Genomic DNA, 9,131 nt, shown 5'->3' on the forward strand with positions numbered 1-9,131 from the left:
TGTCCTAAACTGTCATTGCTCAGTCCCTTGGTACTACCAGCAAAAGAACCTATTGTCTGTATTGAAGCAGGATTATAGGAGAGAGGAAAATACAGCAGTTGCCATTCTCATGGATCATTCTAGTTTAATACAGAAGGTACCTATGTGAACCTTTCATGTTTGGATTATTCCTAGAACATTTGTATCGTGATACATGAACATTATCTCATTTTGCCAGGGCTGCCCAATTATACAGTCCTTTGAACAGAGGTTTGTAACAGAGGTTTGTTCAAAAAAGGCTTGGTTTTTTATGGAGCAGTCTTAAATGATGATTATGTTTTTCATTTGAAAAAACAGGCCTTTTTATACCTCTGACAGGAAAAGAATGCTGCTCGGGGATCTGTACGTCTGTTCCATTTCTCATTTGCCTTTGTTTTCAGGGAAATTATATTCAGCCTATGGAAACATGGATCTAATCTGAACTGTATTTCTGAAGTTCAAACGTTATTTTTCTCTGAAAGAGAAATATGTATGTATGTGTTTTTGGAAGTCTTCAGAAATGTATCTTTAATAATCACGGCTGGCTGCATAATGATTAGCAAAACTCTAATGCTCAGTTCTTCTAACGGGACTTTTAGTTTGTCCAAAGGGCCTAACTCTGCTTTTTGGGAGTGTTGTCACTGAATTCATGATAACAGTAGTGGAAGACAGCAGGACCCTGTTCCTGACAGTAGAAGTTCTTGCTTCCTCAAGCCTGGGAACTGGACAGTTCTCTCAAAATACACACTGTAAAGGCAGGAATGGCTGATTCAAAATTATTTGTAGTTTTGATATGAAATCATTGTTTTCTTTGGGATGAACCCCCTCCAATGTTTTTTTTTTTTCAGAGCTAGATTCACAAATCTGACGATTGCATTGTTTATCTTATTCCAGCAGTTCCCATTTCATCCTAATTCTCATTGCTTCAGGCATTCATGTGAAATGCGAGACACTCTGGTTCCAGGTCATCTTCTGTTGGGAAGACTTCAACTATCATTTTGTTTTCCCAAGAATGAGCTGCAGGTACTCATGCTATGAGTACATTCTGGGCACGTCTGTTGGCAACATTCATCTTTATTTTAAGGAAATACTTAAATACTTTTTGGAGCAGAGGTCCAAGTGTTATGTCTGACAGGTAGCTGTCCTGGCCAGCAGGCTTGAGAGTAATTTTTCTTTGTGGTTTAGAATTAAAGTATTACACAAATATTTTAAAAACCACAAAAACTTCAGGAGTGAGGAAACCTCAGTTTCAGAAAAACCCATAGCCTGCTAGTTAGCACACACTCCTGAGAGGTAGACTTGACAGAAACCATCCTGCTTCATATCCCTGCTCCAGACCAAAGACCAGGTAGGGTTCTGGTCTCCTGCTTTCCCACTGGACTGTGAATGCTGTGACTTCAGATTCCCACTGATGAAATTGAACCCTGCTCTGCCATGCTTACAGCAGTGATGGATACCACATTCAAGGTAAAAGGAGTTGGTACTGCTGGAATAGTCGCAGAACTTTTGTGAATGTATTCCTCCTCTGAGCATAAGGCTCAAACTATTTAGACATTTTGCATTGTTTTCTTCAATTCAAAGTATTCTCTGTACTTGGAGGGTTTCACTTAATTTTGATGATAATTCATCATCTGCTATCTCAGTAAGTAAAGAAGGGGACTGATATAATCTAAATGCTGTTTCACTGTATTTTTGAAGTCAACAGTCAAACAAATCAATGCTCCTGTGTCCCTCGCTTCATACATGCAGAACAATCCCAGAAACTCGAAGACAGGACTTTTTATTTTCTTTTAATCAAAAAATTTGCAGGAGGATGCATGCTGTGTGAAGCACTCTCTTTTTGCAAAAAAAATAAAGGCAGCACAGTTGCACAGAATAATTTTCTGTCTGTTGCTGGTATGGCATTTGTACTCTGGCTATTTCATGATTCGCTTCATGTAGATAGAATTCTTTTCAAATGTTGCCTAAATATAACAGGATTTGACACAGTATATGAGAAACGTCTGTTCTTTCAGCCAGACTCAGCAGTTTGTGTGTGGCATAATTCCCCTGAGTTTCACTACACATGGGATGGAGAATTTGAGGTGTGTCCCTAAATTGCAAAGATACTTTGGTTTGATCCACCCATTAAATGAGAATGGCAAAACTCCCACCGACTTCAAACCCAACCTTTGTCACAATTATCAAATGCTGACTAGTTAACAGTTCTGAAAAGAGGTGTATTGGGTATGGCTGAGCTCTGACAGCAAGAAGGAAGAGTTTAAAAGATGTTCTGGAATAAGATCACAAAATGTTTTGGTCTCTTCAGTAGAAATACCAAACTTGGCACAACAGTTGTAAAGTGGCTATTTCTGATCTTTCTGCATTCCTATTGTTTTTCCACAGTGTTTTGGGAAAGCCAGAGATAAGGATTTTTTTTTTTTCCTCTGGGACTCCAATCTATTTATAGGTTACAAGGCCAGATGAGACTAGTACAACCATCTCGCTTGACCTCTTGGGCAACAGGAGCTGTAGGACTTCCCTTACTTAATTTGTGTTTGAAGTAGAACTCCTTTCAGGAACAACAAAAGATTGCAACTTTTGGGAAATCCCACCGCAGCTTTTGGCAAATTACTCCAATGACGATTACCTGTTGTAAAAATGTTTTCGGTGTATGTAATCAGTTTGTTTAGCTTCAGTTTCTAGCTAATAGACCTTATATTTAATAAGCCCTCTATTAAGGGTGAGTTCTCTTCATACCAGGTGTCTTGGAATGTAACTGTTTCTTAAACAGATAAATCATTTGGAGCCCTTCTGCCTATCACATTGTCCTATTTTTTGCTCTTTCCAAGGTCTTCTGTAGTTACCTAATAGCCACCCTAAATTGTGAATACCAGCACTGGACCCATAAAAGCTATTGCAAAAGTACTAATTGCAGAGGTAATTTGTTTCCCCAGTTTTTATACTGCCAGCCATCGCATGCAGACAGCATGCCGACGCTATCAAACATGTGCTTGAAGCTATGTTTGTGCTCAGTTCACTGCCCATCGACATAGCTCAGATGCAAATGTGACTTACATGTCTGACTTCTGCTGGACTCTCATTCCTGTGGGTCTCTTAAGACAGAGGGAAAGTGGGGTTTGAGGGTGGTCTCCTGTAAAACTGCACAGGGCTAAATGCACTGCAGCCTGGTTTCCCGGTGGGTGTCCAAAGCTAGACTTTTCCTAAGCACAGTATAAAAACTGTAAGCCTGAACCACACTGGGGTTATTAACCAACAGCATAGATGGAAAGACTCAGGGCTTCATCTGATTAAGCTGGCCCTGCAACTTCCCCGGCAGCTTACAGATGCGTTCCTGCTTCCTCAGGGGTTGTGCTTCATGCTATGGTTGTGTGATTATTTCTCATAGCGACAGATTAATTTCACTTAATCATCTCTTTATTTTGATAAGATATCAATGATAACTACTCTCTCCCCAATTTTATTTTCCTCATAGCGATTTGATGGAGGCCATATTTCTTGCGCTTGGTCATAATACTTTCAGGTGGGATAGTGGCAAAAGACTTGTAAAAGTAAGGTGACATTTTTCTCTGCTCAAAACCTGAGCAGCAGCATGAACTAATTGATGTGACAACTGGGAGCTCAAGATTAGCTAACAACTCAGTATGATCCCCAGGTCTTTGTAATGAGTATCCCAGAGGGAGCTGCAATTCCTATAAAGCATGTCCTGCAATCTTTTTTCCTAGATATGTAATTTTATGGGAGCTATATTAAAATATGTATTGTTTGCTAAAGCCTAGCTTCCTCAGAGGTTGCTCAGTGGTAGTAACCTGTCTTCAGGATTTACCATTCTCCCAGTTTGTGTGTTATCTGAAAACCTGAGTGGTGATGATGTTATGTCCTCTTTCAGGTCCCTGATAAAAGTTTGGAATTGCTAAAGCCTAACTCATGTTTAAATCTTTAGGTAAATATGTACTGCATGAAGACGACACATTAAAAGGACATCTTGAGGCCAATTTGTCAATATTTAATCCTTGTAATGCACGTTGTGCTAATTTTGCAGAAGTGTCCTTGGTGGAAATGTCAGGGGTTACCAAATCAAATGTTCTATGGAAATGTAAAGTATTATTACATTTTAACATTGCTACTTCTACTCATCAAACTTGTAACTTTATCTAAGTGAGTTTATAATTTTCCACCAACCTTTGTCAAGTAGCATTGGTGACAGTACTCTCCCTTTTTATTACCAGCTTTTCCATGCCTGTGTCTGGAATCAGGGTAAGGCTGATGGTCTGTATCAGCCAGGGCTGCTCTCACTTTACAGGCCAACCAAACCAATAAAACCCCACACACGAGTATTCATCTAGTGGTCTGAAAGCTCCACAGCATCTCCAGACTAACTGATTGGAAGAATAATATTACAAATTGTCAGATGGAAGTTTATGCAGAACTGCTGATTTTAAGTTCTTTAACTGTAGCTGCTCTTATTTTAACTTCTCAAGCTTGCACTGGAACATAACGTATTTTGTTACCATCCTGGAATATGGCTCTATCATCTGTTTTCCACCCCAAAACAGAACAGAAATATTTATTGAACATCTGTGTTTCTTTTGCATTCCAACTGACAAGTCAAATTTTTCACATAGCAGTAAAATAGCTACTATTAATTTCAAAGATATATTAAAATCTGAAAAATCCTTATTACTTGACATCACTGGCTGCAGATCTCATCTTCTTTTAAATTCTTTACCAGTTTTATGCTTCCAATTTCTACCAAATCGTGACAATTTTACATTTTTTTCTACTTATTTTTATTAATTTAGATGTCCTCTGGAGTTAAATTATTAGTATTCTTGTCAGTTCTCCAGTCAAGACTGCAGTGTTTTCAGCCAGTGCAACCTTTTTTTTTTTTTTTTGATAGCTTGAAAAATTTTCTCAAACAATGCAGAGGTATCATTTCCAAAAGGACATGTTTCAGTTTCTCCCTGTTTTCAGCTTTCTGAAGTTTCCCCCTAAACCACCCAATATTTATATTACTCTTTTGGCCCTTACCTTGTTCATCCATAACAGATGACTAGCTTGTCTCCCAGCCAGCACTACTTTGGGGGTTTCACTATTAATTATTCTTTTCCAGTGCAGATGCAGGCAAATAGAGATTTCTCTTGCTTGCATGCTTCTCCTTCTGAGTCAGGATATTATTATTGCTCCTGTCAGGAAGCTTGAGGTCATTTTAATATCAGCAAGGGGAGACTTCTAGCATATTTTGCACAGATACAAGTCACACACAATGTTACATCTCTCCCCTCAGTGCAGAGCAGAGAAGGAATTTGGTAGCCAGCCATTCTACTTTCACACCTGGTGGTCTGTAGACAATATGTGCTACTACATAATCTTGATTTTATGCCACCAGAAGAAAAAAAGACATTTTATTTCTGACCCAACTGTGCTGGCAGAGGGGAAAGAGGCACAAACCAGCACACCACCTTATGCCTACTGAAAACCACTAACACAGTCAATCTGGTGGTGGTGCCCTTCAGATAAATACCCTTAATTTGGTTTGGGTAAAATCAGGCAGATCTGTTTCAGCTTGTGGCTGGAGTCACCATGGCTGCTCTGGCCTGGCTAAGCAGGGGGCAGCTGCCCCATGGCCTCTGACACCACCCACCACCACACGTGCAAGTGTGTTCTCCACAGCAGCCAGCAGCTGGGAAAGAATATCCTGTTTGTAGACGTCAGGATGTTTTTCCCTACCTGACCTTTCTGTCACAGCTGCCTGTAACATTTTTGCAATGTCGGCCACCAGCAGCTAGCTGGGTCTGCGCTCAGGTGGGATCTGTCTGCATGCTCCCCACTTACTGCAACGGCGGCTGGTGCTACAGATCAGCAATTAAAGGTCACTTTCTCTTGGTATCCTTCGGTGTCTAAATTCATTTTGTTCTCAGCGTTATAGTTGTGGGCTAAATGAGTATTTGTCTGCTCCCTCTTTCTTCTGTCCCTTCTGTTATTAGTTTCTCACCCTCCAGGGAGACCAGCTTTAATGGCAAGGAACCCAGCATTTCATCCGCCGCTAGCCAGATGCCTCAGAGACCAGCTCTGCTGAAGTATTTTAATGAAAAATATGTTCCTGATGAAATTTGGGCCGCACGTTAACAAAGACAGATCTTGGTCCTTAGCATCACAGCAGGTGTGTTATGTGCAAACATAATCCAGTGTGCTTCAAAGGGTTTAATAATGTACCCTGTGTATTTATCCTGTGCTCATCCTCCTGTTATCTGGGGTCTTTACAATTTCATTCATGTAATCATAGGGGTGACTTGTGTTTTTTAACCACTATTTTTTGGACACTGTCCTCTTTTGGAAATGTTGACACAAAGGCGAGATGGGTCTAAAAGAAGGCATGGAGGGGGAGTGCAGAGACCTGAGCTGCAGTCTCCGTTTTGTTTCTGGCTTTACAATTTGAGCATAATCTCAGCAAATCAGTTTACTCTGGCAGAAAAATGAAGACAAAGCCTTTTTTATCAGGAGTGGGAAACAAAAAGACCAAAGATCAGTCATAACTCAAAATCCTCCAAGGCCATTGGATCAAAGGCACCATAATAAGTGCAAAATACTGCAATACGAGTAAAACAGCTTTCCACATGTTCCAGACTCTTTCCTGCTGTGTGGATTCCTTTATTTTCTCCTCTGCATTACCATGGAAGAATGACATTTTTTTCTTAGTGATTAAATTTTTAAGAAGTTGTGTTCATAAAGGAAAAAAAAGCCTGGCAAAACACTCACCAATATGATTTTTCATATGTTAAATGTAGGCAGACAGAGAAACTGGAGTTTCAGTCCTGGGACTTCAGCAGACCTTCTGGAGCAGAGAGCCATTTGGTGCACACTTCCTCTCCTCTGAGCTTCCCCATCACTTGTAATCTTACAGCATTATTCTCTTCATTACCATATGTGATTTATTACCTGTTTCATTCAAACCAAACCCAGTACAACGGCACATCCACTTGTGTCAGCTGGTACCTTACATCATCAATAAGAAAGGAGTTTCTGGCACAACTGTGTACCTGTGCACATTAGCTCCTCCACAGCAGCACTGCCTGGAGCCAAATCCTTGGTGCCAAACGAGTCACACAGACCAGGACTGGGCATGAGAAGCTCCTCGGCATTCAAAGGAATCATAGAATGGTTTGGGTTGGAAGGGTCCTTAAAGATCACCTAGTGCAACCCCCCTGCTGTGGGCAGGGACACCTCTGCTAGATCAGGCTGCTCAAAGCCCCATCCAACCTGGCCTTAAACACTGCCAGGGAGGGGGCAGCCACAACTTCTCTGGGCAAACTGTGCCAGTGCCTCACCACCCTCAGTGTAAAAAATTTCTCATGTCCAATCTAAATCCACCCTCTTTCAGTTTAAAACCATTGCCCCTTGTCCTGTCACTACAGGTCCTAGTAAAATATCTATCTCTGTCTTTCCTGTAAGCCCCCTTAGTATATTGAAAGGAAGGGCTGAGCTACATCACTGCGAGACATAGAACAGATCACGGAGCCGCATCTTCCACAGTAAGTGTCTGACAGTGAAATGCGGTGAATTTCACTTACTAGACTATACACACATCTGTATCCCTTCTATGAAACATCAAACATAGGTCAAAATCTTACAGACATCAAAAAAGCAGAGTTTAAAAAGCTGTATACACCTGTATTAAAAACAAAACAAGAGATTAGGAATTCAGACTGTTCAAATTAAAATGTTAAAAAACAGCCTGGAAAATCTTTATGATACATAAATAATTCACTTTTTACTGTCCAGGATACAGTCCGAGTGCCTCAGCAAGTGTTTATCTTGCCTTCCAGAAGGTTTCTGACAGTACTCCAGATGGCAGTGTGCCTGTGAAGCGTTAACCACCGCAGACCCCAGCCAGCATATGGAAAAGGGGTTTTGTGCAGGTTGATCAGAGCTGAGTGACAGCGGGAAGGCAGGGGATGAGCGGGGCTAGGGAGGGCAGCAACCCTAATCGGCAGCTCAGGCTCAGCATTCATGTGGGGCAGAGATACTCATGCTGTGTGGAAGTTGTGTTTTCTTGGTGATACACATAATGAAAGTTAACTAGAAGCAAGATTTTGGTTTGGTTTTTTTTGTTTTGGACACCACAAGTTGACAACTACTTCCTCAGGCCTTTGTGTTGCACCCATGCTTATTCTAGATGGATTAGGGAAAACAGGAAGATTCTTTATACATGACACGATTTAAATGCCCCTTGAAAACCTTCTGTGGCTTTGTGGGTGTGTGGGTATCCATCAGTCTGTATTGAAATCACGGACTCCTTGTCAGGGAAATAAATTTAACCATGGTTTGTAATAAGTGGATGAGTCTGTTGCATAAAAACAGATGGAAAGGGTTTTTTTAAAGAAGTCTCTCTGCAAAAGGAGAGTTTTATCCTGTCACAAGAGTGCCTGAATACTACCCACAAACACTGTCACAACAAATACCCATGCATACACATCCTCTGGCTGCAGGTGGGCACGTTAAGCAGCCGATGCTTCTTCTCTTCACTGCCGATGAGACTGATGCCTCGTCTTCACTGTGGCAAGCTGACTCCGGAGAGCAGCCTCTATCTATCTGCCCGCTGCTCTCTTTGAGAGACAACCAACACCAACACCGGGCCCCAACGTGCACGCTTGTGCATGGTCAGAGGCACAACACCCAGCAGCGGGGGACTGATTTTGCGGCGAGGACTCTCTACTGACGGTTAAGGAGGCTTGTGGAGAGGTGCAAGAGGTGGAGACAACCACGCATCTGTGGAGAAACAGCAGCCTGGGCAGGTCTGAAGGCCCGGCTGCCTGCCGGGTGTCGCCTCGACTCGCACCGCGGCTCTCCAGCTTCTTCGTGACCCGAGGAAAGTCCTCGGCCGCTCACCCCGGGGCCATACGTGAGGAGAACCGTTGGGAGGCCGGGGTACGGCGGAGCCCTCACCGCCACTGGCCGCCGGCTGAGCCCGGGGAGCATTCCGCGGAGGATCCCGGCGCCTCCCTCCCCGCCCTCGCACCCTCGGCGGGCTGCCGTGACCGCGTCCCTCGCGGGGGCCCCTCTCCCTCCGGGGCCGCCGCACCCCGGCGGCGGGCGGGCGTGTGAGGGCGGTG

This window comes from Athene noctua, chromosome 1 (assembly GCF_965140245.1).
Source record: "Athene noctua chromosome 1, bAthNoc1.hap1.1, whole genome shotgun sequence".
In the NCBI taxonomy this organism is placed as follows: Eukaryota; Metazoa; Chordata; class Aves; order Strigiformes; family Strigidae; genus Athene; species Athene noctua.